Genomic DNA, 27,500 nt, shown 5'->3' with positions numbered 1-27,500 from the left:
AATTGCAATTTACTTGCTTTTGTAGAATAACACTAATTAAAGTGCTGCAATGATAGCCCGTAGGACGCATAAAAATATCGGCAGCAAACTTATAAAGAATGCATGATGATTCGTGTCATGCAATTAAATAACTTGCACCAGAGAATTCCTCACAAACCAATTGTACGTGCTTTGGAATTTTGACGTGCTAATCAGCGGACAATCCAAATATGTGTGTGTGTGTGTGTGTGTGTGTGTGTGCATATACACAAAAATATGTATATATGAATATATATATATATACATATATATATATGTATATATATATATATATATATATCAATACACATATATATATGTGTATATGAATATGTATATATGTATATATATATATGTGAATATATATATGCGTAAATATCTATTCTCCGAGCCTTCCGGTGACTCCAGTCCGGCCCCTTCACTTCGCACATCTTCCCCAACAAACTCCTTTGCATCACATGGGCTCAGCTCCCCTCCTCTCTTCATCTGCCTACCCTCCTCTCCACTATTCCTCTGACAGCTGCTTCGTCTGAGAGAAATTAAAGCATGTTCGGATGGGAGGAATGATTGAGTTTGTTCAAAAGCTTCGTAGTGCGGTCTTTCCATTTTTCCTGGACGGCTTGCGATAAAGATTGACTATTTCTCATCTTCTACGAGGAATACCAAATATCTTAATGAACTACCAGCCTGAAAGTCCCATATCCCTAACGATAGACCTGATTAACTTGGAAGGATCGTTGTCAATCATGGCCTGGATCTCCCCAACAAATTCAGGAGTCTTTCCTTATCACAGTTGTCAGAATGAGTTTTTCGAGCTGCCGTACTTTTGCAATCCCCATTAGACTCATTCAACTCTTTTCGAATCCTCTGCAGTGTCATCAGATTGACACCCAAACACTTTAAAATATTCGTATTGGAGATTATTTCGGCGCCAAGCAGTACAACATGTGTCCAAATTCCTGACAGAATTGTGTCATTGTGTTGTATTTTCTCACAGACGGTGACCAACTGACCCTTCTATACTGTGTAGTCGACAAAAGCAAAAACACATGTTGCGCTTGCGTGAAATTTAAAATATTAAATGACGCCAATTCACCCATCGCACGCTGAATATATAGGTACACACACACACACACACACACACACACACACATATATATATATATACTGATATAGTGCATAATATGTGTATGAAATATTTATAAGTTTACATGTCACTCTTCATATATAAGAAGGACACACATATGATGTATATGTTATTGCTAACGTTTATGTCATTAATCATCACCTCCGGTCATAAATCATGTTACTCGCGCTTTAATCACGTACACCACCTATACCGAATGTTCGCTCAGGTTCATTAACTTCTGTCACGGAAAACCTACTTTGAAATATTTTATAATTTGCCATATCTCTGCATCTATCCGTATAATGTAAGATTTATTACGGAAATTTAATTTGATTTTTATTTTTAAAGGATGTGTTCAAATTATTTCTTAGTAATACCTGTTCTCTCTCTCTCTCTCTCTCTCTCTCTCTCTCTCTCTCTCTCTCTCTCTCTCTCTCTCTCTCTCTCTCAATACAGTCACTCCTTTAATATAATATGTGCATCTTCCACTTATACAATATTTTAGCTGCAGGTTGCTGATGAAGTTATCTGTAAAATTAGAGCAGATATAGGCATACATCTTATATAGCTAATTTACTACCACCCAAAATAAACCATCGAATGGTTTGTATCTTGCATATCAGAACAAATTAACGTAAATGATAAATATATATATTGAGATCCTTTGATCTGAAAGTCAACTATTTGTCGACATACTAAAACATGAAAATATTGTCGATAATAAATATGAATACATAATTACTAGTGTGATAATATTATGATTTCGATAATAAGTATGTTCATGATATAATTAGGATAGAAGTGGTTAAAGGTGATTGCAACAACGCCACATTAGTGTTATATAAACTAACAGCGGATGAAGGGCAAAAAAAAACAAAAAAAAAACAGGGAAATTGATTTCACAATACACCCGACTACATAACAACTACCGACGGTAGTGTAGCTTCACTACACTTAATACAATCCATTTCTATCTAAGAACAATTACGAATAAATTGCGAAGATTCTAAGTTCCAGAATCGACAATAAATATCTGATTGCATCATTTACCAGATATTGGGTAACGTGAGGAATAGATAAATGTGTAAACTGTATCGCTGACAGGAGGACATCTAAAAAAAATAACGTTAGTAGTTATTTCTAAATTATAAGCAGTGAGAGGAAATACCGTATCAGGATTACCGAAAGAAAGTAAGCTTATTATATATTGTTTGTGATGCGTGTGTAAATATGTGTAGCAGCAGCTGAGTTCTCAAATAGTCTTTCCTGTCCATTACTTTCATCTTGTGTTCATTCATCTTGTTTCTTTCAATGATACCCAGGTAGTTATATCCTTTCTCTCCGGCTTCCTTTATAGTTTCACCACTTTCCTTCTTGATCCCATGACTGTTACTGATTTTCTCACTTTTGGGAATCATTACACCATATTTCTCGATCTCAAATTCCATACCAATATCTTTGTTAATCATCTGTACAGTTGCCGTCAAACTCTCAATTTCTTTCTCAGTCTTAGCGAATATCTTTTAGATCCTCCGTAAACCGCAGGTTGTTTACTTTCTCCCTGCCTAGTATGCACCCCACACGCATCTTTCATAAAACGCTCGTTAGTGGCAGTATATAGACAACAAACAGGAGAGATTATCCCCTGGAAAAATTCCTCTTTTAATATTTACCACCCCCAGCTTATCTCCCCATGTTGGGAGTTCAGTTCGCCTCGTCGTCATTGTGTTTTGCATTAGGTTCACGGTCATATGTCCGACTTTGAGCAGTTTAAGGCATTCAATAATCCACCAGTGTGGGACCATGTCATATGCTTCCCAGTAGTCCACCCATGCCAACTCCAAATTTGTGTGTCTCTTCTTGCAATCAGCCAGGATAGCCTTATCGATTAGTTATTAATCCTTCGTTCCTCTGCTCTCATGTCTAAACCCTTTTTGCTCCACTGGTAATACATCGTTCTCATCGAGGTACTTAAATATGGTGCTTGATATGATACCCGTCATCAGTTTCCATTATTATTATTATTATTATTATTATTATTATTATCAAGACAGTGAGTTGGCCGAATCGTTAGCGCGCTGAACGAAATGCTTGGCAGCATTTCGCCCGTCACTGCGTTTTGTATTCAAATTCAACCGAGGTCGACTTCGCCTTTCATCTTTTCTGGGTCGATAAAATAAGTACGAGTTGCCAACTTGGCTCGATCCAACCGAGTGGATTCATCCCCTAAAATGTCGTGCTTTGTGCTCCTAGTAGAAAGGATTATTATTATATTATTATAATCATCATCATCGTCATACGAGAGGAGACTCATCCTTTCGTGTGATAATGATAATAATAATAATAACAATTCGTGACTCGTAAATTTTCTTTAAAACTTGTTGTTTTACAAGTTGCTATTCCAAGTTTTGTTGAACTTTTAACTAAATAATCCATTTCGTTACAAGTGAGGCGAGTTGCTCCTGAGAGAATTCGCCTTAAAGAGCGAATTTTGAGATTTATATTTGCAAATGTAATATCTTAAAACAAATATATCAAATATGGCTTCCGAAATCGCGGGAATTGACAATTGTTGGAATAATCGCTTTTATATTGTGTTCAAGCGACGAGGCGACGCCGTCGTGAAATGATGCAAACGCATCAGCAGCAGCAACAGCGGAAACAACGAAAGCATCAACAACAGCAGAAGCAGTGACGAGCAAGATATATTTTCAAATGCCACAAATACAGTATCCACCACTATCACTACTATTACCACGACTGGCACATATGGATACAGATAATGTGTCGTATTACCAGCTGGAAACGATATTACCTATGGTTAAACAACAGCGACAATCGTCCCTCCCAGGACAACCACAATATGTTGGCAAATAGTCTTTAAAGAACTGTTACCGAATGCCTCTCTTTGACCGATTTAGAAATGTTTCTATTTATTATATATATGTATAACATTAAAGACAAGGAGACTGGTTCGAGCGACGCAGACCCAGACCTAAGAGTGCTCGAGACAGGTTTAAGACTCAAAAACTTATGTTGCCCGTGGGAGACACTTTGGTACAGCCGGGGATGAACGGTTCGCAACAGAAGAACTAGACAAAGAAAACGCCACAACAACCATCGAAAGAGAGAAATTAGGGTTAATTTGGACATATCTCGGTTAGAAGCTTGTCAAAATGAATGTAGCAGAGGGGCCACTAGAAGTGAGCATATCTTTGCTGGTAGCAGCAGTATTTTAGGGCGTAGAGAACGAACTGACAATTCTGTAAGTTCACAAGATAGAAGATAATTGGTGAAACGTAGACATGGTACTGTGGTTGCAGTTCCATAATAATAATACTTTATACTATAGGCACAAGGCCTGAAATTCGGGGGAGGGGGATTGTCAATTTCATCGACCCTAGTGTTTCACTGGTACTTAATTTATCGACCCCGAAAGGATGAAACGCAAAGTCGACCCAGGCAGACTTTTACCTCAGAACATAGTAACAGGCAAAATAGCGCTAAGTATTTCGTCCAATGCGCTAACAATCGTGCCTGCTCGCTCACTTAATAATAATAATAATAATAATAATAATAATAATAATAATAATGATAATAATAGTAATAGTACTTTTACTTGTTGTAGCACTCTTGAACCCCGTTTCTTGTCGGCTCTTGGTAACTGGTAGAATTTCGATATTGTATTATCAAATAACATTTTTCTCGCATTTGTATTATACAAAGCAGAATCTTCCGAGCAACGTTGGGGCATATTTTCTTGAAAATAAATAAGCAAGTTGGAACTTTTAATATTTTGATTTTCTCTTTTATATTTGTATATAAAGATTTCTACCACAACACAACGATGCGCCCCCCACACCGCCCGCCAACATGCAGAAAATGGAAACGACTGTAAAAGCTGACGCGTTCATCAAAACTTTTAAAAAATCGTTTTTTCATAACATAGACATAGGAGAAGAATATTGTTATAATGAAACAAAAACAGACTAATTTAATTAGCGTTAATGACATTATACAGAGAAAGCTTATTGATTGAAGTAGCTGTCAAGACAGATTTCTTAATTGTCACTTTTGGCTAACGTCACTTCTAAATTGGTCAAAGGTGATTACACCAAAAAATGGGGTCAGTATGTAACGAAGCGATTCAGTATTCTTCGAAGACACCTTATTATGGAGTGGGAGAGAGAAATTAAATATGTCTCTAGAGACTCATAGACTCATACAAACGAAACAATGATTACAATTAGCATTGATCCTGGTTTGTAAGAGCACCTCAAATTGTCGGAGCCAATTGTATGTATCTATATGCGTAATAGGAATGAATAGCAAGCAAGTAAACATCTCAGAAGACATGTCATACAATTTCCTATATACGTGTGCCAAAGTATTTAGGTAGAAAAATGCGAGCATCGGTTCAAGCCTGAATGAGGTTGGTATTAGTTTGTCGACAATAAGGCCAAGAAGTCACACCTGAAATCACGAAGATATGAGGTGAGGAATAATTAATGCACATTCTAATCCTCTTGAACCTCGAAGTGTTCCCAGTAGAGTTCACAGAAAAGACGTCGATGTGATTGTCAGTGAATGGCAGGAAATGCAATCAGTGAATATTTTGTCCGGTATGAATATTATGCACAAAAACAGGGAACAGAAACAGAAGCGATTGGAGGACACAGAGGGATATCTCCGTAACGACAAAAGTAACAACCCCAATCTCCCAGAATACTAACCAGCTGCACCATCACCATCAACAATTTTCTATTGAAGGAAAACTAAGACGCAGTCAGTGTTCTCTTTCCTGACAACCATGGATATTTCCCGTGTATGATTTTCCGTTTAAATTATATGTTTAAACTTTTTCTGTTATTACATTCGATGTAATGTGTATTCTGTGTTATATATTGTACGGTTACTCAAATGTGTGATGCTCTTCATCGCTATATTCATATTTATATGATATGTGTTCATTCCACCGCAAAAGGCAATAATATTCTTAAAATTGTTTTTTTTTTTCTGGGAAGTATATTGATATTGATCTTGTGAATTTAAAACTCCCATGTCCCTTATTTAGAATACATAGCTGACACCAATGTCACTTTACAACGTGAATATTATATAGGATTTAGCTCTGTTTGTTAATACTTAATGCCTTCATTATGTCAAGAGCTGCACAATTATAATAATCAATACCTCCTAATTTAAAGGTGACAATGAAATATCATTCATGTACACAGAGGAGATGTGCTGCTTCTTGTTTTTTCTTGAGTACGAAGCCTCTATTACTGCACACATTTTTATTAACGTCACTACTTTTAACCATGAAACACCCACTGACGCCATGATGCCTCTCTCTCACACCACCAAATACATATTTCACCAAATAATATGTACTCGCCCATCCCCCACTGCATTCACACTTATCTTCAGAAACACTCTCATCACCATACATTGAATGCACAGCATCATCACACTTCAGCATGCACACCATATCTCATGTGATCATTTACTAGGTACACACACAGACATCCAGGCATACAAATACACACACACACACACACACACACAAACACACGCATATATTTATACACACAGGCACATACACACACAATAAGCATTGCATTTTGTTTTGAAAATGCTATCGTGTATAATATACATACTGTTGGGGGTAAATCTATAAGCATTTCGCATGTATTTAATTTTTTATTTGTCTTTTTTATTTAAATCATTATAATCCTTAACTGGTTGATACCAGTATCAGAAAAGATCTTAATCCGAATGAACATAGGTGGTCCTCCGTGATAAGAAGATGAACACAATGATTTAATCTGCCTCGATAGATTCTTTAGTTTTAAATTCCTTTACAGGGAATAACTTTGATGTCAGCTGTGAAATATACTGAAAATTTTGTTAAGGCAGCTTTGTGTTATGTTGTATTAAGCGAAGCCTTATTTAACATAGTTCTATATGACGAGAAATATCTTAGATATTTTTGATACACCTAAGACATTTCAGCTAAAGCTTAAGTTGGCTTTTCTGATGAAACTTTATTCGGCATGACTTCAGACTCTTAAACGCAATCAATCACAAATACCATATACATAGAGAAGAATATTTACTCGGCTTATATAAATAAAATGGTCGTATGTAAACATAAAGAGGAGTATACTGTAGTGCAAAGCACCATAACATGAAGTCTTAGGTATATAGCAGCATATCTTTGGTCTTTAATTGAGAATACCATCGAATGCAACATGTTATATGAATCTATCATTCAAATGTTATAGAAAAGTGTTGCGCTTTCACAACCATTACGCAGAAAACTTTTTAAATAAATCCTAAGGATAATAAATAGAAGTTTTAATTAACCCTGAGGATAACACACAGAAATTCTTTAATCACACCCACCGTTGTCTTTTGTAAATTATCTGTTAAGGCAATATAAACATTTGAAAAAGGTTCTTCTAAATAGTCTTAACTGGGAACATTTCTAAACAATCGTCATAGACTTATGACATATCATTGCTGTCGAACTGCATTTGCCAAAAAAAAAAAAAAAAAAAAACCCTACGCATCCGCTCCAGGCGAGTTTCTCTTACAAATAATAAGAACACATATACAATAATATCTGTATAATTTCATGAAGACACTCGTTGCCTTATGGATATATCTCCATTCCTGTTTGAATTGCAATTTTTGTATGTTCAAACCGATTGTTCTGATATTGATATTTTGGATCTTTTGAATTTCCTTTACCTTCAAGAAATGCTGGTAATACAAAAAACCAAATGAATAGATATTTCCGAAATTCAAATAGTAAAACATATCGATGTGTAAATGTTACGTGGCTTGATATTTCTGTAAGTACGTTTCCATTAAAAAATCGTTAAATTACTTGTTCACCATTATTTTCATAGACGTTACATGTGATGATTAAAGAGTGACTTTCAAACGAGACCAAGAATATTTCAGTGTACTGTATACTGAAATAGTTTTTTAATATTTTGCTATTTTATAAACAATAGAAAAACTGTCGAAGTTTTCTCACCCACCGATATGCCAATGATTTTCGTGAGAAATAGAACTTTACTTGTGTATATAACTATCTGAGAAATTTAGTGAACATTACAGTCACAGTGATTTGCTTGGGTGATACTGAAGCTGACATGTGTAGATGCATACTAAGAGGTGCATACGTGATAACCACACATGGACGAAAACAATAGAATTTTAATTCATCATGGCAGGATATTTCAATAAAATTTTTGAATACCGCAAAAAGCAATAGGAGTAATGATTTTATTCTGATATGTGTTAAACAGACGAGAAATATGAGTCGTAAACATACGAGGTCTGATCAATAAGTATCCTGGCTGTTGCCATAGAAACGTAGCTAAATCACGCAGAGTGAATCCGCTTCCCACTGATTGATCTTGAACTCTGCTGTTCATGCGCACACATTTTTAACGTTCTAGTTCACTTCCGCTGTTTACAGTAGGGCTTGAAAAGAAGGTGAGTGTTGCATGTGATCGCCGCATTGATCATGATTGAGAAGGTTGTCATGGCGAGCTCAGCTCAGATGCCTGCACAAAGTTGCAGAAAGTGTATGGAGAGGAGTGTATGAGCCGTACATAAGTATACGAGTGGTTCTGACGTTTCAAACATAGCCGAAAAATGTCGATACTGACGAACGTTCTGGGAGACCTACAACCAGCAGAGCTGAGAAAACCATTGCAGGTGTGCATGCAGCCTTGCTGCCAGATTCAAGATCCCCCAACAGCCATCCTCTAGACCCAGGGCAATACTACCTCCTCCAGGCAATTGATGTAGTCATCCGTGTTGAATGTGAGGCCGTGTGGGAAGATGAATGGAGGCATAATATCGACATCACTAGTGATCACTCCAAACACCATGATGTTGACTGGATGTGTGAGTTTTATTATTCTCGCTATATGTCCTCAGAGTGCACTGTCCTTCGATTGACACCCAGGGACCAAGCGTTTGATTCAGACCCGTTGGTACACTGACTCCTTGGTTTCAACCTTGTGGTGAGTCTTCAGCCATTGGAGTCTGAATGAGAGTTCGATTGAAGAGAGTCAATGATTACTACTAGACGTTAACCTGCGACTGGTGGAGAAAGGTCACTCGGTATAACAGTTTGGTGTTGCTATTTCAGCGACAATTATTTGGAAACTACCGCATGCCTTATAGGAAATTGACCACGTGGTGGACAGGAAATCGGCCGTGTGACTGGAGGAAAAGGGAGTTAGATGAGCCGGTATATGTGTATATATGTACATGTAAATGTTCATATATTTGGGTGTATGCATCTGTACATATACGAGTGTGTAATGTGCTTAGATGTACATTCACACATCCGAGCGCACACACATACACAAACACGCACAGATACACACGGAGACACACACTCACACGCAAAGACACACAGATACACACACAAGGACATACACTTACACGTACACAAATGCGCGCACCCACATACACACACGCACACACGAACGGACGCGTGCACACCTTTATATTCATGTATATATACACACACATACACGTACATATGCACACATATCTTCATGTACATATGCACACAAGTACAGACAAGTGTGCACGTGTACATACATGTACACGTACGGTTGCATATGTATGTAAGCGCGTGCGCCTGCGCATAAACGTATGCAAATGGTAAACAGATACACATGCAGTGTCACGCACAGAAGCGCGCACACATGTACTCGTGTCGTCATGCACAAGGAGTGATGTACATGGGGTGAGAGTAAGCAGGTTGACAGGCATGGAGAAATGTAGGAGATTGGTGGTGAATTCCGGTACTGTTTTCATGGGGGTTAATTTGTGACGTTTACCTTGGTGCATGTGGTGCTAGGGGTGGATGGTACTAAACAAGTATATCAGGCTTGTCGGCGGCCAGTGGCTTATATTTATCAGAGGGGGGGTGTCTTTGTTGACAGCGTTACGATACCTCATATTTCTTGTTGATGGATACTGCGGGCTGGAAGATGATATGCAGCTGACAATTAGGGGTGAGGGTAAATATAGTGGCACCCTTTCGATAACAGTCCACTTGATGCTAGGTGTTTTATCTCGGAGGTCACGAAGTCTCCAGAGAAAACTCCACAGGGAAATTGAGTTCCCGTTGTCTCTGGATGTAAATGAATGCAAGTGCTTGGACTATCTCCCCTTGAAGAGAGAAAGAGGGAGAGACTGACAGACAGAGAAATGGAGAAAAGGTGCGTGAACAATAAATTGGTAGATATATGGTTGCTGCATAATACTCAGGACACCTTTTTAATATATGAAAACATTTGCTACACATTGGAATTCCAGTCAATCACGTTGTTATGGAAACCAGTGAAACATTATTATACTGAAATTAATTATTGGGATCATAAAAATTTAATATTTCATGATAAAACGTCACCTAAGGGATTTATTCTTCTATTCTTATATCCCTGTTATGGCATGCAGAGAGATTCAAAATCTAACAAAAATAAAATAGTACAAAATTCCGAATATATATATATATATTATTTTATGTTTGCTTTTTATAAAATGGCAAGATGATTAACTTCAGGCCAAAGTACAATGTCTATACAATATGATTCCTCAAACGTCTGAGGAGGATTATCGTGTTATTTTAGGTAACGACTTATAAGTTAAAATTCAGAGCCATTCTAGATATACGAAAATAATATCGCATCGTAATTTAAATTATTCAAGACATTAAAATGTATTATTGTACATATTTCTATGTTTAAAATACAGAGGTATTGTAAAGTTGCTCACTCGTGATTTCAATTCGAATGAAAGTGTTTCATTATGAATTCAGGTAATTATATTTTATTTTCCCCTGTTACCTTGTTAAATGTATCTCAGATTATCAATTATAATATTGATGCATCAGTATATCATTTTATTATACCAGTCCATATTAGTTATGCTCCCATAATATTTGTTTAATTCCATATTTTGCATAGCAATAATACAATAATTTTAGATGTCTAAAAGTTTATCCTTTGTCGAGTACATAAATGATTCATTCACAGATCTCCCAAACTCTAAACTTGATATGCCTGCTGTAGTAAGTGAAAGTACACAAATACTATGAATGCTTTTCAAATACGTTAATAGCTTAGTTTTGTCTTGTATTCTAAAACTGTTTCATAGACTTAGGAAACCATTCACTGACTGGAACATTCTTTCAGATAAATGAACCAATTCTACCTATGAAATAAGTCCCAATTTCTATTATAGTTCTTTGAAAGAATAAAAGCATTCAGCTAAAACATGTTATTGTGCGATATTAAATTCACAGAAAAGAGTGTTTAGAGCATCAGATAAAAATTAGTCTCTTTTATGTAACCCGAAATATAATCTACACATGCTACTCAATGTGTGTACAGCCATTGCAAAAATCACGGGATTTAAATTCGGTGATTATTGCTATTAACTGTCATCGTTGTTGTTTCAGGAATTAGGTATTAATGGTAATTCTCAGTGAAGTGTTGAAACGAGCAGAGAGAGAAATGTGATAAACTAAATATCATGCATTCCGTGGAGAGTCACTTTGCCATTAATCCTTGCAAGTATGCTAAAATGTGTCTCAACCAAAAGCTTGATTAAATCATTTGATTAAATCATGTCCAGCACAGATTGCTGTAATGTTAATGGTATGGCAGGATCAGTAAAATGAATAAAACGATTTCAGTAATTCAGTATGTAGTCTCTTTCCTTTTTTCATCTTTGTAACTTCCCAGTTCGCATTATTTTACACTAAAGTCTATTCTGATAAACATCAACCTATAGGAAGTGCGGTTTACAGATACATGGGGTGGAATATTTCAGTAAAGAAATAATGATTTGTAAGTCACCATTCAACGTAAATTTCTATTAATGAGGAGTTCCATCATAAGAGGCAGACCAGCACGCCGTACGATCTCTTCGTTCCTAATCTCTTTAAAGGGAAGGATATTCATAATTCTTATCAGCAGTCTCATCGTATATGCAAGCAACTTGTCTGCCTGATCACTATAGACTGTCCAATTCTGAATGCCTTAGAGAAGGCAAGACAGTAGTATAGCCTGGTATACCTTAAATTTGACACGTATAGAAATATAGAAACCTTGATAAAATGTCTCGAAATCTAACCAAGAGTGTCTTATAGATATGGTGGCATATGTAGCAAAATGTATGAGTTGTAAAGTGTAATCACACGAAGACAACGTCACATGAACGCTTCAAGACACATCAGTACTTCTTTCAAAGTAACGTCAGGAAATGCAAGACTGTTTCTTAACGTAAGTGGTCGGCAATATAAGAAATATATTCTAGACTACTGACGACGAGAGTACAGAAAAAAATTGTCCAATGCGTTACACAGAAATTATTTTCAACTAAAACAGAAATTATGAATCTAAAATATTATAGCATATACATGAAACTCTAGTACAAACTATCTTAACACAAACCTACTAAAAACTATCTTAACACAAACCTACTAAAAACTATTAAATATATATATATATATATATATATATATATATATATAGGTAATCTTCACGTTTAGGGGGATAAAAAAATAAATAAAAATATTCAAGAGAAATAACTGAACGACTTACCAGTAATATCCGTTTTCTTCTAGCTGTTTATAAATAAATCACACCCTAACCCTAACGTCAATCAAATCACGTGTGTGTGATTTATTTATAAAGAGAGATGTACGGAGAATACTGGTAAGACGTTCAGTTACTTCCCTTGAATATTTTTATTTATTTTTTTATCCCCCTAAACTTGAAGATTACCTATATATATATATATATAGATATATTGTTACTGCCTGGTGGCCATAACGCGAATTTACAGAATCAACGTGGATAGGGTGAATTCTAAAACGACACTACACCATGAATGTTTTGTAAAATATTGATGGTCAGCATAAAAAGAGCTTACATACAAACAAATATATACACGAATCAACAGCAAATGCTACACCAGACATCCAGTCAGTCAAAAGTTACAAGGGTAACATATATACAGTTCAGAAATTCGAAGTCCATATCCTGGTTTTTGGTTTCACCAAAATTAGACTCACACAAATTTGGATTTCATAAAATCCGGATTTCCACTTTAGTACAAATTCGGTTTTCGAAAATCGAATTTCGATAGTGGATTTCGAACCTTGACTTTATAAAATCTGTCTTCTATCAAGTCGGCATTCAACCTTGGGTTTCGAACCTTGAACCTAAACATAATTAAATCTAATGTCAAAGCAACCATTTAAACTAAAAGTTCATGACACAAAACGGCTGCCAGACTACATCAATAATTATAGTTAAATTAAATAGTCAGACAAAATGCTAGTTTCATTGAAATTCACACACAACTGCTTCATACAAGCAGGTGAGTAACCATTTGACGAAATTTACAGTTAGTTGTCTAGTACAAAACAATTGGCTAAATGAAAAATTAAATTCATACACCCTTTAGCTATTTATGCAAAATTTAACATTTATCTTAAAAGAAAATAGCTAGCAAAATTACTACACAACCTTCACAAATGCAGGGTCCAAAATTCACATAAATAATATAGCATAACTTACGAGATTTTTTGGTATTCACCCAGATGTGACAGAAATTCTTGGAGCATAACATAAATCCATAAATGCCTAACACTAAGTGCATAATCTAAGCAGGCAGTTAATCATAGCTTCCAGAATTCAATTGAAAAACTTTACAGAATAAACAGTCACAAAAAATTGTGGGGGAGGGGGAAGGTTAAAATTATCTCTGTTTATAAAGTTTGCCAGGGTCTACCCAATTTGTCATAGTTTCAGAGTTTTGGCTAGTAACTATAGCGTCCCCCATTTTAACAATGGACTTCACCCTTACAGTGCAGCATGAAAACTGTTTTCCTGTTTAATAATTTATAATTTCCTAACAATATATATATATATATATATATATATATATATATATATATATATATATATATATATATATATATATATATATATGTATGTATGTGTGTGTGTTATTTCTTTACTATATATATGTATGTGTGTGTGTATGTACGTATATGCATGTATCAGTAGCACTTGTTTTAAGAAGATTATTTTTCTTACAAAAAGTAATCGAAATTGCGTTCTATTGTTACAACTGCTAAAACCACTAATATACTAGTTATTTTTAAGGAAAGTTGTTTCAACTGATTAAATATTTTTCTATCATACTTTATATTTCTTCGCCACCATTCCATCTTATATTCGTTCGATATCAATTTGACGAATTTTGACACGAAAGTCCCTTTCGAAAGTTCAGTTGGCTGTAATTAATTTTTTTTTCTCTTTCTTTTTCATTAATGTCTTCAAACACCAGAAATGTATCTCAATTTCCTGCTATGTAGAATTTCTATCAATATTTACTAAATATACGAAGTTTTGAATGACATTTCGGTTTTCAATTATAATGATAAAAAGTGAGCACAAATTTTGAAAGAAGGCGAGAAAATGGATTAAGTAATGTGAAATAGCTTTTGATATTAACCGGAATGCAGTCGACGTGTGACTGGAAAAATTAAGTCTAAAACGTTATGTTTTATTTCACAAAGAGAGTAACCTGTTGAATATAATTTGAAATAGTAGAAATAGTTTTATGAAAATTTATAGAACTTTAATATCAACGATAATTCCTTGAAATATAATATGTCAATTTTACGCAGTTGTACGTTTTGAATGTCAGAAAACCGTCTGATATAATGTTGCTAAAGGGTCTATGCAACTAACAAGTATAAGCACATGAGGAATTATAATACGCCACAGAGAATGCAACATGTGTGTAAAGGAAAGCTAATACTTGTTTATACAAACATACACAATGTTGAAAGATGCTGAAACGTAGAGAAGAAAGAAGCAATTAAAATTACTGCAACATACTGCAACAGAACAAAAGACCTTTCTTAGCCATAATTATGATTACGATAAATGGAAGAAACTAGAGTTCAAGGACCACGATATTTTCTTCAAGCAACTGCAGCAATAATTTTATTGGTCTATAGCAAGTACTTTTGAAACTGGGGAACAATGAATTTAATCATTGCACGCCTGAAACTATAATACCAAATCAAAAAGAAATGAACTCCGGAAATACACATATTTTATATTTTCAATAGATTTCAATACAAGTTTTACATATTGAAACAGATAACAATAAATGAAGTGAATTCAACAATATTCTTGGTAATTGGTGAGATAAATAAAAACAATGACGTTCTCGGTAATTGCTATAATCCTGTGGCTAAGAAAATATATAGTTAAATTATTTAGTGCGCTTTTTTTTATTTCATTATTTGATTATGTTACATTTATAGTGTTGATGCTATACAATTATGTATATACATGCAAACATGTGCCATTCTACACACACATACATAAACGCACACAAACCATATAGTGAGAGAGGTAATGAAGGAAAAGGGATTAAAGGACGCAGGGGAACACATAGTGAGGACTCCGTTGGAACAAAGCTCGGTTGCCTAAATTGTCCAGCGAATGGCACAGTAACCCACATAAGTTTCTGCCACCAGTTCAATTTGCAAATCCGAGGTTCAAACACTGAATGAGTTCAGTTTATATCCATGCTACATACGTTTCAAATAAAATAGCTGATCTATCTATCTATCTATCTATCTATCTATCTATATATTATTGTTAGCATCCTTCTTGTCTCGGGAGACTATGGAGTTGCGCATGAAATAATCCAGTCTGTTTTTTTTTATATTTCATGCCCTAATACATCTCCTGCTGTGGCTGTGTAGCCCTATCCTGGACACCCCCCCCCCCCCGCTGGCAGGCAACGCAGATGTAGCGAAGACTTTGCTTGGCTGGTTGTAATGTCATAGTTTCTTGTTGTCGTCTTTCTTGTCTTTCCATTTCTCCTCTCTCCCTTTGTCACTCCTTTGTGTACCCGCTTGTGTGGTGCGTTGCCATTCTCCACGGTTGCTGGCAACCGCTTCCCAGTTGCTAATATTAATGTCGCTGGTTTTCATGTCTCTTTTGCAGACATCCTTGTACCATAAAAATGGTCTTCCAACAGACCTAGTTTTCCTAGCAAGTTCTCCGAAGTATGTCCTTGGGGATTCTGCCATCTTCCATACGACTAACATGTACAAGCCATCTCATACATCTTTGTGTGAGGAGTGCAAACATGCTTGGTATTCCTGCTTGCTTGAGGACATCGTATTTGTGGAGTCTTTTCAGTTCTAATAACATACCCTGAAAAAGTACTCTAAGATATTCCAGTGCTATTTTCGCCAACTTACTCTGCACCTACATCAGACTTTTTATCTAAACACACACACACATACACACATACCCCCCCCCCCACCACATATATATATATATATATATATATATGTGTGTGTGTGTGTGTGTGTGCGTGTGTGTGTGTGTGTGTGTGTGTGTGTGTGTACATATATATGGTAAAATGTCAATGCTTCAATTTCCATGTTGAGAATTCCCGTTACATTCACATATTAAATCTGAGAATCCTATTATGATGTAAATGACTGAGTGTCCCACCTATCGAACTTTAATACTCGTTTTGTTAAAAAGCATTATATTTCGAAATATGCACAAATTTCCTGAATATAGAAACCTTGGATGGAAGAATGCAACCAATTCAACACTAAAGAATATCTCCTCAAATTATAAGAAAAGTGAATCGCAGGGAAAATGAAGAAATATATAAATGGTAATTGCTTCACACTGGAAGGAGTTTTCTACTCGAAGTGGTCCACTTTTACTTGAATAAACAAAGCAAAAATCTACCACAAGAATTCAATACTTGGCGTAGATTAGAAAAGAAGAAACGCTATTGTGAAGTAACAACCTGAAACTAATGAAGCAGCTGCAGCACAATCTCTAAAAACAAGCGGTAAAAATACTTAAAAGAAAAAGAGAAGATAAAGAACAAGAAGGAGAAACAATATCATCGATTGAAAAGGTATGAAGGAAAATATCTCAAGAGTGTAAGACTAAAATGAAATGCAAGCGTATTAAAATGCTCGAATGGAATCAAATATTGCTGAAGAAACATCGACACATGAAAATGAAATAGAATCATTAATCGAAAAACTAAGAATGGCAAAAGTTCAAAATAATTATCCACAGTATTTTGTTTGTAAGAAATCTTTTGCTTCGTTCTTACAGACCTTTGAATAATGTCTTCTAATTGTGTAGAGCTAAATATATGTTTATTTCGTCTGTTAAATCTGAGTTACTGAATTGGAAAATGCAACATTAGGCCAACCAAAGCCAGAACAATATTGCCTAACCGAAGTGACATACCAGCGCATATTTGTAATTTCGCGAATAAGTAATCCTCGTTACAAACACTTCAAAGACAAGATTAGATCTTAGAACATAGAAGTGTCTTTTGCTTCAGTAGGTGCTCATATTGAGTGGTGAGCCGTATTTCGTATGTATCCATGGAGAAATCTCTTACTGCATCTGCAATATGTATTCTACTGTCGGAGAATCTCGACAATCTGTCCGATTTAATGTAGTTCCTACAAATCTGATCGTTGATATTAGATTACAGAATCAAAAGAATGAAGGATAATGCATCTCTGATCAGCAGAGCAAACAGCGTCTGTACATTCGGGTATAAAATGTCAAGCGATGTTGGATGTCAAACAGTTCAACAAGCAAGACAAAGAATATAAGTATTCAATATGGTAGTCAAATAAGACCAAAATAATGAATGACGGCGTTATAAATTCTACGCTGTCATTAAAAAGGCAATGATTATTTAGAAATACTGACGCCAATCACCATTTTGAATATGAACTCGTTGTTTACCCCCCAAATTATACAACTTCCGTAAACCATATGAATATACTCTGCCATCATCTAGGTTAAAATTCCCATTTATTTTTCTGTTATTATTTTATCCCTATTAAGGCAGACGAAACGCTCACCAGTAATTCTGAGTCGATAAAATACGTACCAGTTGAACAATGGGTTGATGTTATCGATTCGTCACCACCCACAAAATGGCTGCCCTTGTGGCAAAATTTGAAACCATTATTCTGTCTTTATTGAGAAGTAGGTAGTCACCACTGTTGTAATTCCAACTCATTTGACCAATAGATTGAAGAATTTCATCTTTAAGGTGACTCAAATTACGCAAGTAATAAACAAGGACGTCTCCGACTTGAACATTGTCCATCACCGATTAAATAGCTACTGTTCCGTGCCATGCAACGAATTCTAAATGGCATACAATTATTTGATCACTATCATTTCCATGCTGCATTACTGAACGCCACCACAGTGAGAAAGTCCTAAGGATCTATTTCTTTACTATCGAATTATTTCTGGTATTATATTAGAGATAATCTGGTTTAGAAGGCAGATATTATGACAGGTACACGTAAGGTAGAAATTACAGAATCTTTTTAAAGCTATCGTGCAAAATAATATTTGGGAAACTATTAAGGCATATTAATATTGTATCAAATTCTAAGAAAGAGGATTATATGATGCCGATATCTTTCTAATACAAAATGGAGAAAATAAGTTTAATGACGCAAACAAAACAAGGTATTACGCACGGAAATATTTGGTCGATATACTGTGACAACTGTTCAAGAAACCTTTAAGGAATCCATGATTCATGATCCTCTGGCAATCTGAATCCTATAGCATGAAGAATAGTAAATGCAATAACGACTTCCCTATAGAATCCATGGAACATAGTGAAATAAATATTGACGATATGAAATATATGGAAAACGGCTAAAATGTGTGATTCGACAACCGTACAGTTGACAGCAGAAGCATTGTTAATTCTAACAAACGCCACTGTTTCAAGTTGAACAGTTATAGTAAATTCTGTGGGGAAATCAGTCAATAACATCTTGAAACTTCTTTATATGTATGTATGTGTGTGTGTATGTGTGTGTGTGTGTGTGAGTGTGTGTGTGTGAGTGTGTGTGTGTGTGTGTACATATATACATATACTTATATATAACTTTATATGAACGTATACAAGCATGCATATATGTATGTTATGGCTACTTAACCACGTATGTTCAAATTGACAACATTAATAGCGAGAGTGCTGAAATCTCCCGATACTCACAAAACACATACTTCCACAACGTATTATCTGTGAGAGAATCCAGAGTATGACAAATCACATGCCAGTAGGAGTATAGTATTTCATTTGGGAAGACAATGGCTTGTGTGTGACTGAGGTAAATGTGGAGCTGCTAACAGCACACACCTAATATTGGGGATCATTACGAAACGAGTTCGAGGCATTCCGAGTTTGTTGATACCATATCAATATGTTTTTGAAGAGATTGCCTCAGGGAAAAACAATTTTGCTCGACTTCCCTGAAGCCATTCTATTGATAATTTCAGTTATGTATAATGTATCCGAACGCTTCCTTTTCAAATTATTGTTTTAGGAGGTGAGGAAAGGAAAGGGGTTTCGCGTGTCAGTATGCTGTGGCTAGAGGTGTCTATGAAACTCTTAAAGACGTCACTGAACAACAGAATTTCACTTGTAATGTCGCTGAACGGGTCAGATATATGGATGACAATTAGTTGCCTTCAAATGCTCCTTAACTATTCTACTATTAGTTCTAAGCTATGAAAAATGCTTACATTAAAGAAAAAAATGGTGAGAAATAAGTGTTTGAAAGTCTTTCAAGTCTGTTTCTGTTATAGAGTGTTTCGAATATTGACTGCCAGTTCATGAAATTTACTTTGTTTGATTTCACTCAACAACAACAATTATTTGAAACATATTAAGATGAAACAAGTGACGAGTTGAGAAAGTTTAGGCAGCGATAAATATTGGAATTCATAGTGAATGCCTTTTGCGATAAAAGGGTGGCTATTCAATACACGGGTAATTTTTGATTGGTTGACAATGGGTATGTGGCAAAAGTATTTACACAAAGCTCTATTTGGTAACTTAAGGCAAAGCGAATTAGCTAATCTTCTTTTTACAACCACGGGAAACAGCCGATTAATCGGAGGACAAACGGTTGCCTAGCCGAGTTCATTTCCTGCTTTTATTCTGCTTATATGAACATCTATACTACAATCCATTGTTCCAACATAGATATTCTCTTCCACATCTTCATTCCGATAATGATCGAAACTTCCAATAACAGCAGAGAATGATTAGAATGTTCCTAATGGAAGCAATAACGAATTAGAGGACCTTAGAGATAACGTTCTTGGAGCTCATCACCGTTAACAAGCTCATTGATTCATGTCTTGAGTTAACTTCCGTTGACGGGACCAATAGGTCATGTTTTGAGCACTCAACTCTTTGGAGACAAATGCAAAAGTTATATTTCGTTGGCAACGTATAAGCTGCAAGCCAAGAAGAATTCTTGATGTGATTTCTTAATCTTAAAATATATTTAGAGATGAATTCGTAATACATAGGATTTTATCTTGGAATTTTATGATTTTGCTAATGGTTTTGGGTAGACACTGAGTGCCAGTGGTCTTTACCAGCTCCATCTGTGAAACATCCAAGTTGTATCAGCTGGAACGAGAGAAAGAGTTTCAGTGGGAGCGAAAGAGATTCAAGGGGAGAGAGACATAGAAAGTGAGGAAAAAAGATAGGGAGAGAGCATATCATAACATAATTGGTTTGGGACATTATGGAACACATAACATATTCTTTTACCTTCGCTGGATTGAAATCAACGCTGAACATACTTGAACGAGTATCACAACATTGCATATCCGACTACATTGACTGAAACGCAAGACATTCTACGTATAATGCATAATATGATTTCCTTGTGATATGAGGAGAAAAAATAATTCCCATATATGTAGCAGTGTGTTATTTTGCACATTTATATCGGTAACAAACGTGTGTCAAAATAATTTTCTTTTTTATTTCCTAAGAGAGATTTAAGCGTGATTTAGCAAAATATATAAAGATATGAATATATTTTTATGCGAAGGAGAGTGAAGTACACAAATGCCAACACGCCAAGCAACAGCATATATAATACATACAACATGTGTATTTTACTTGAAAATCAATCTGACATACAGGAGTCTCAGACAAACATTAGCTCAACCCTGATACTAACTGCATGTACATATCCCAGTTTTATGGGAATATCACATAAAAATTCAACATACATCATCAGTGTTTGATAAGGTTATTTCTTAATGCAGCACAATGCAATCAGTATACACACACACAAGGGCGCAGATATATATTTATATGTGCGTGTGTGTGTGTATGCATACATGTATGTATATATATATATTATGTAAACATATATACATACACACACACACACACACACACACACACCCACACGCATATATATATATATATATATATATATATATATATATATATATATATATATATATAAATGACGCGAGCATGTTTTGTATTTGTTTTGTAGTATGTGAGGGGAAAAAGTCAAGATGCTCATGATTACAATAGAAACTTGTATATGATTTGGATAATGTTTTACATATATTCTATACAACATATTATCCTAAAGTATATTACATGTTTTTCTAATAGCAGACGAAACCGCCAGAGAGATGTTTGACATAAATATCTATACACGGGTTTTTTTCTCTATACAAACTATTGTTGTGTATGTTTTCTATAATGTAAATCAATTGTATTTCTCACACTAACACTATCCACAAATTTAGTTACTGCCATCTTCATTCTTGGCAAAATCCCATTTACAAGCACAAATTGCTTCCAAAAATTATTATTGGCATATTAAAGGATGATAACTTGAATATATTCTCAATTTGACAGCATACCCGAGTTCTTGAGTTGTAAATTACCTGATCGATAAAGCGAGAGAATACCAATGCTCGCCGTGTAGCAGCCTGTGTGCTGTGACCGCGGGCCTGACACTTCATTTATTTCATATCTTTCTTAAGTAACTCATATCAATTGAAGAAGTGCCAACAGCTTACAACCAATCTAACTTAATATTGTATTAAAGAGTTCTAGCAACACTCACTAACAAATAAATTAAATTACTATTCACTGTTCTAGATTACACTTTTTGTTTCTTAGTCAGATATTTTGTGACCACCATTCAATGTACATCACTCAATGTTCACCTGTTGACACATCGTTTTTACAAGTAATTAGCAATTACAACAACAACGGACTATTTGAAGAAAACAATATTACAAATGGCACCTCACTAAAACGCTTGACATGACAGCAGACTTGTAACTTTCCCAAACATCCTTTCATCCTTCTCGACAACCAGCCATACATAATATTACCAATCCACCATAAAAGGTATTAGGATTTCTGTGAGATCCAGTTCTTCACCTCTGTTTGATATATGGACGCTGCTGCAACGCACACTGTATTTGGAACAAAAGAGAAAATCTAGCTCTTGAGCAAAGACCCTTGGGCCAATATTCATCAATCACGTTTATTTCTTTATCTTTTTTCCAATTGCCCTCTCCTTAAACATTTCATCTTCAATTGACTAGATAACTACGTGTCACCTCCTCCACACGTAGATACGCGATATATGTTCCTCAACTTTGATATATCTAACACTTCATTCTTTTAATCATTTACTCAAACTACGCTAGATAATTTCTTCAATGTATATTTGCAAACTTCTGCAATTTCTTCCCCAGCTTAATGACATTAATGTGAAGTACTTTAAGTTCTAACTACCGCTCCGGTATGTGAAAACCTATAAGTGGCAGGCAGACATCACCCTCCATTCACTGACATTGTAAAGCACCTACTTTAAAATCAGTGTGTTAGTAAGTTGGAATTTTATCAGTAAAACGATGCTGACTTCTTATGTAAACTCGGCGAATGTTGGTTTCAAATTTTGGCACAAGACAGAAATTTCAGGGAGGGGTTAAGTCGATTAAATCAACCCCAGAGCTCAACTGGTAATTATTTTATAGATCCCGAAAGGATGGAAGACAAAGTCAATCCCAGCGGAATTTGAACCCTGAACGTAAAGACGGACGAAATGCCGCTAAGCATTTTGCCCGGCGTATTAACGACTCTATCAACTCACTGCCATAAACTGACTGATACTATATCTGCCTATCTGTTGTATGTGTGTGTGTGTGTGTGTGTATGTGTGCTTTGAGTATGTGTATGGAACGTTGCTCTTTGGAATGCAGATGGTGTTATAATAGTGACTGAAAGGGTTTGGTGTTTTTTTTTGTGTTTTTTTCCCCAACTAACTAGTTATTAATAGTTACTTAATTGTGAATCTAATGTTGGGAAGAGTTCAAGTGTCGAAACAATATGGGTTTAGACAATGAAGACTAGAAGGAGTGGGTGTCACATGAGGAACAGAGAAATGGAACGAAAAACGGAATTGATGAATTTTGAAAATTTATTGTAACAATAATTAAATTTGTGGGTGGAGAGAATGACTGGACACTCTCCGCTGGGACAGCGTCTTATGCTCTTTGCGAACTCACTGTCTAGTTTCATGATATTTTAATGTTTTATCTGTTATCGTTTACTTGTTTCATCCATTAGACTGCGGCCATGCTGGAGCACCACCATGAATTTTTTTTAACCTGGTACATCTTCTGTCATTCACTTTTGCGGGGAACCAGGTTACGGAGACATAAACATACCAAATCCGGTTGATAAGCAGTGATGCGGAACAAACACAGACACTCACAGACACATGTAAATAGATAGATAAATAGATAGATAGACACATACATAAAACATAGATAGATAGATAGATAGATAGATAGATATATAGATAGATAGACAGATAGATAAATAGATGACGTGATTCTTTCAGTTTCCGTCTAGCAAATTGTCTCACAGGGCTTTCGCTGACCCAAGAATGTAGTAGAACACACTTGTCCAAGGTGTAACACAGTAGGACTGAACCAGAAACCATGTGATTGGGAAGGAAGCTTCTTAGCACAGCCTTTCCAACGCGTATAAGTTTCGATCTGATCTGGAAACTATACGCCATAACTGGAATTGACTTGGTGTTAATAGTTTTAAATCGTTTAAAGTCATTCAGTTCGCTCTTTACCAACCGACGCAGTCTCCTTTAGTGCACTTACCCGAGAGGTTCCTATTCTTCTTTCATAACTGAAAGAACTATTATTGTTATATTCATTGTTATTGTTATCATTTCATATAAGTACAACAGACTAGACTGACACAAAGACATATATATATAGCAGCAGCAGGGGCGGTGGCAGTAGAGACGGCAGCAGTAGCAGCAGCAGCAGCAGAAGTAGTAGTAGTAGTAGTAGTAGTAGTAGTAGTAGTAGTAGTAGTAGTAGTAGTAATAGTAGTAGTAGTAGTAGTAGTAGTAGTAGTAGTAGTAGTAGTAGTAGTAGTTTGTTTTTCAACTGTTATTGGATTGCTAAGTATCAAACTACATCGCTAGTATGTACGTGTGTGCATGTGTGTGTACGTGTGTGTGTGTAAGTGATATGCAAGTATATACGTGTGTATGCACGTCTGTATGCAGAGAGAGAAATGAATTTGTAGGTAGGTTGATAGGAAGGAAGGAATGCATATGTATATGTGTGTATCTGTACGTTTTCTTGTATGGTTTCAAGTAAGCTTGTATTTCAACATACATAAACTCACACACAAACACACACACACACACACACGCACGCACACACACACACACACACACACACACACACATATTTGGTTTCCAATAAAATAGTTTTTGTACACATAGACTTAATCGTGTTTACCCATAGTTTTGGTTTCTGTTAGTTTAATGCCAGCTACAAAACCAGACATGTTTTTAGTTTCAATGTCACCACGCAAATTATTTCGTCGCTATTTGTAATGAATGTCCTTTTCGTATACAACATCATCTGGAAAGCAGAGATATGTACAACAATTTTACTTTATTTCAAGTAAATTGATGAACTCTGTGTGGTAAATATAATACATGACGTTTCATAACATGAACCATATGTATGAAACAGATCTGTGGAGCCAAAATGTCTAAAGCAGGAAATAGGAAAATCTACTACCTGAATATGTTGTTCACAAACTTATCTCAGCTCGCAGTTTTGTAGACAGCATTCTTTTATCATTTAATTAGCATAAATTTAATGATGTGATATATTCACTATTCTTAAAACATTTACCAATATGTGTGTGTGTGTTTGTGTATGTGTGTGTGTGTGTATATATGTGTGTGTACGTATATACATACATAAGCATATATATGTACATGTGCGTTTAGATATATGTATATTTTTATTTTATGCATAAATGTTTAATTGTATATCTATATGTCTATGTATGTATGTGTCTCTGTGTATATGTGTGAATGTGTGTACGTGTGTGTGTTTGCAGCAGCAATACGTTTATTTGCGCGGGTATGTTTTGTGTGTGTGTAATTGAATCATTATACATTTCGTATGTATGAAGGATGATATTGCAATTTAATAGTTACGCATCATATTCGTGTAGTCATTTATGATGCATATAAGCAAATATTCTAGATATGAATCAGCGATCAGCATTCCATCTAAGATACTTATATGATACATGTATACATACATGCATACATACATTCATGTACACCCGCACGGTCACACACACACATATTGCACATGTGTATACGTGCATGTTATGTGTGTGCGTATATATACATATATATGAGGCTGTGTGGGAAGAAGCTTGCTTCCCAACCACAGCAGTGTAGAACGCGAGAGTGGCGAACTAAGCCGAAAGTTATTTTACAAACAGACAGATTTGGCAAGAAGTATTGTATCGATTTAAAACCATAAATATCCCTTTTATTTTGCTTACTCTCTTGGAAAATTTAAGTGTACACGTGTTAGTGTACTCCGAGATATCCTAAAAAAAAACATCTGAATAGACAGCATTTGTGTTCCAGCCAGATCTCTTAGTTCTATCTTATATCACAAATTATGTGGAACTGAGAAAAAAACGTGCAAGTAATTATCATAAATCTATTAACACTAACGTGAAGGGTGTCGGTATATCACCCTCATCACATCAATATAGTAATCTTTACAGTATCTCTATTTATAAAACAGAAATCTCAGACATATCCCGGTAATAGCGACTTTACTAACTATATTTAATTACCTTCATTATTGTCAAAGATTATTTCAACGTTGTAGTATTGCAAATTCACGTGCGATAGATAACCTTTAGTTATGTTCCAAAAAATAATACTTTATGTCATTGCAGCCGCTACACTCATGGGCATTCTGTTTCTCATCAAAAAACTGCAACCCATCAACGGAGTTAGACATGTCTGTGTAGTTTTCGTTTACATTTATTTGGTTCCGAACGCATTCTGCCGCGGCTTTTGGTAAATTTGACAGGAAACTGTTTGGAAATTTGTTGGAGTGACGATTCATATCTTAGGACTGTGGTCGATAGAATACTTTGTCTGGTTTAACTACACCTGAATGGTCATTTCTGGTAAGCATTTGGCCCAATATCAGGCTTCTTAAAACGGCCCATCCTCATCATACCAATCCCGGGGGCTCTCTAAAACTGGCATTATGCTGCAATTTCGCCTCTGACTTAAAAAGAAATAATTCTTCAAATTGCTTCAAGGCATAGGAGCGATAATCTTACGCTATGATAATCATGCAATTACCATTGTGTAAATGATTACTCAAGACATTCCGACCGAAACGAATGTTCTTTATTTTTCTCCAATATTTTATCTTTTAGTCTCATACAAATCTCTCGTCGTCCTCTTTTGACCAAAAGTGTAAAATTCATTTCCCTGCCCGAAATATTATCTCAGCCATCGGTAAACGAGGAAGCCTGGACTAGAAACAACAAGACTGGCTAGAAATAGCATCCAGATCTCTCACCACACAGCCCGCCGCTTAAATACGAAACAGGTAGGAGACCTAATAATGATTTAGTTTTAGATACACAACGTCTGAAAAAAAAAACATGGTTGGGACATGGTTGCAATACTAAATCGTGGCTAACTTAGAGATAAATAACAAGAACAATGATCTGTGTTCGCTTTAGTATTTGATCAGAAAGTAAATAGAAAAACAATTTTTTGACCTGGAATTTAAATATACAAAATAAACCATACATTAACATATACATATGCACACATTGATGCGTCTCTGTATGTATATATGTGTGTAAGTATGTATGTTCATTTGTAGGTGTGTGTGTGTGCTTGTATATGTATGACTGAGTAAGCGTGTGCTTGTGTGTTTGTTTCTGTTTTCTATATTGAAAGAAAATAATGAAAGAAAAAATTAAACATTGCGATAGAATCAAA

At 35.4% G+C, this 27,500-nt stretch overlaps 3 long non-coding RNA genes across 4 annotated transcripts in view; 2 read left to right on the top strand and 1 right to left on the bottom strand.

Annotated features, from left to right (window-relative positions):
- The window catches only part of LOC128249172 (uncharacterized), a 62,810-nt gene extending 48,754 nt beyond the window's left edge, over positions 1-14,056 (bottom strand). For both annotated transcript variants that reach the window (XR_008265268.2, XR_016243901.1), the window contains exon 1: positions 13,780-14,056. This is a non-coding gene — a long non-coding RNA (uncharacterized LOC128249172). The remainder of the gene's footprint in view (positions 1-13,779) is intronic.
- LOC149133139 (uncharacterized) overlaps positions 1-27,500 on the top strand; it is an 81,674-nt gene that overhangs the window by 7,084 nt on the left and 47,090 nt on the right. The gene's annotated exons all lie outside the window — the stretch shown is intronic.
- On the top strand, positions 6,627-11,895 carry LOC106884482 (uncharacterized). The gene is made up of 3 exons (XR_001411248.2): positions 6,627-8,007; positions 10,946-11,009; positions 11,652-11,895. It is a non-coding gene; the product is annotated as an uncharacterized LOC106884482 (long non-coding RNA).

This window comes from Octopus bimaculoides, chromosome 12, assembly GCF_046866305.1.
Source record: "Octopus bimaculoides isolate indiv1 chromosome 12, ASM4686630v1, whole genome shotgun sequence".
Classification (NCBI taxonomy): Eukaryota; Metazoa; Mollusca; class Cephalopoda; order Octopoda; family Octopodidae; genus Octopus; species Octopus bimaculoides.
Note: the sequence above shows the minus strand (reverse complement) of the source record. Positions and strands in the feature narration are given on the sequence as shown.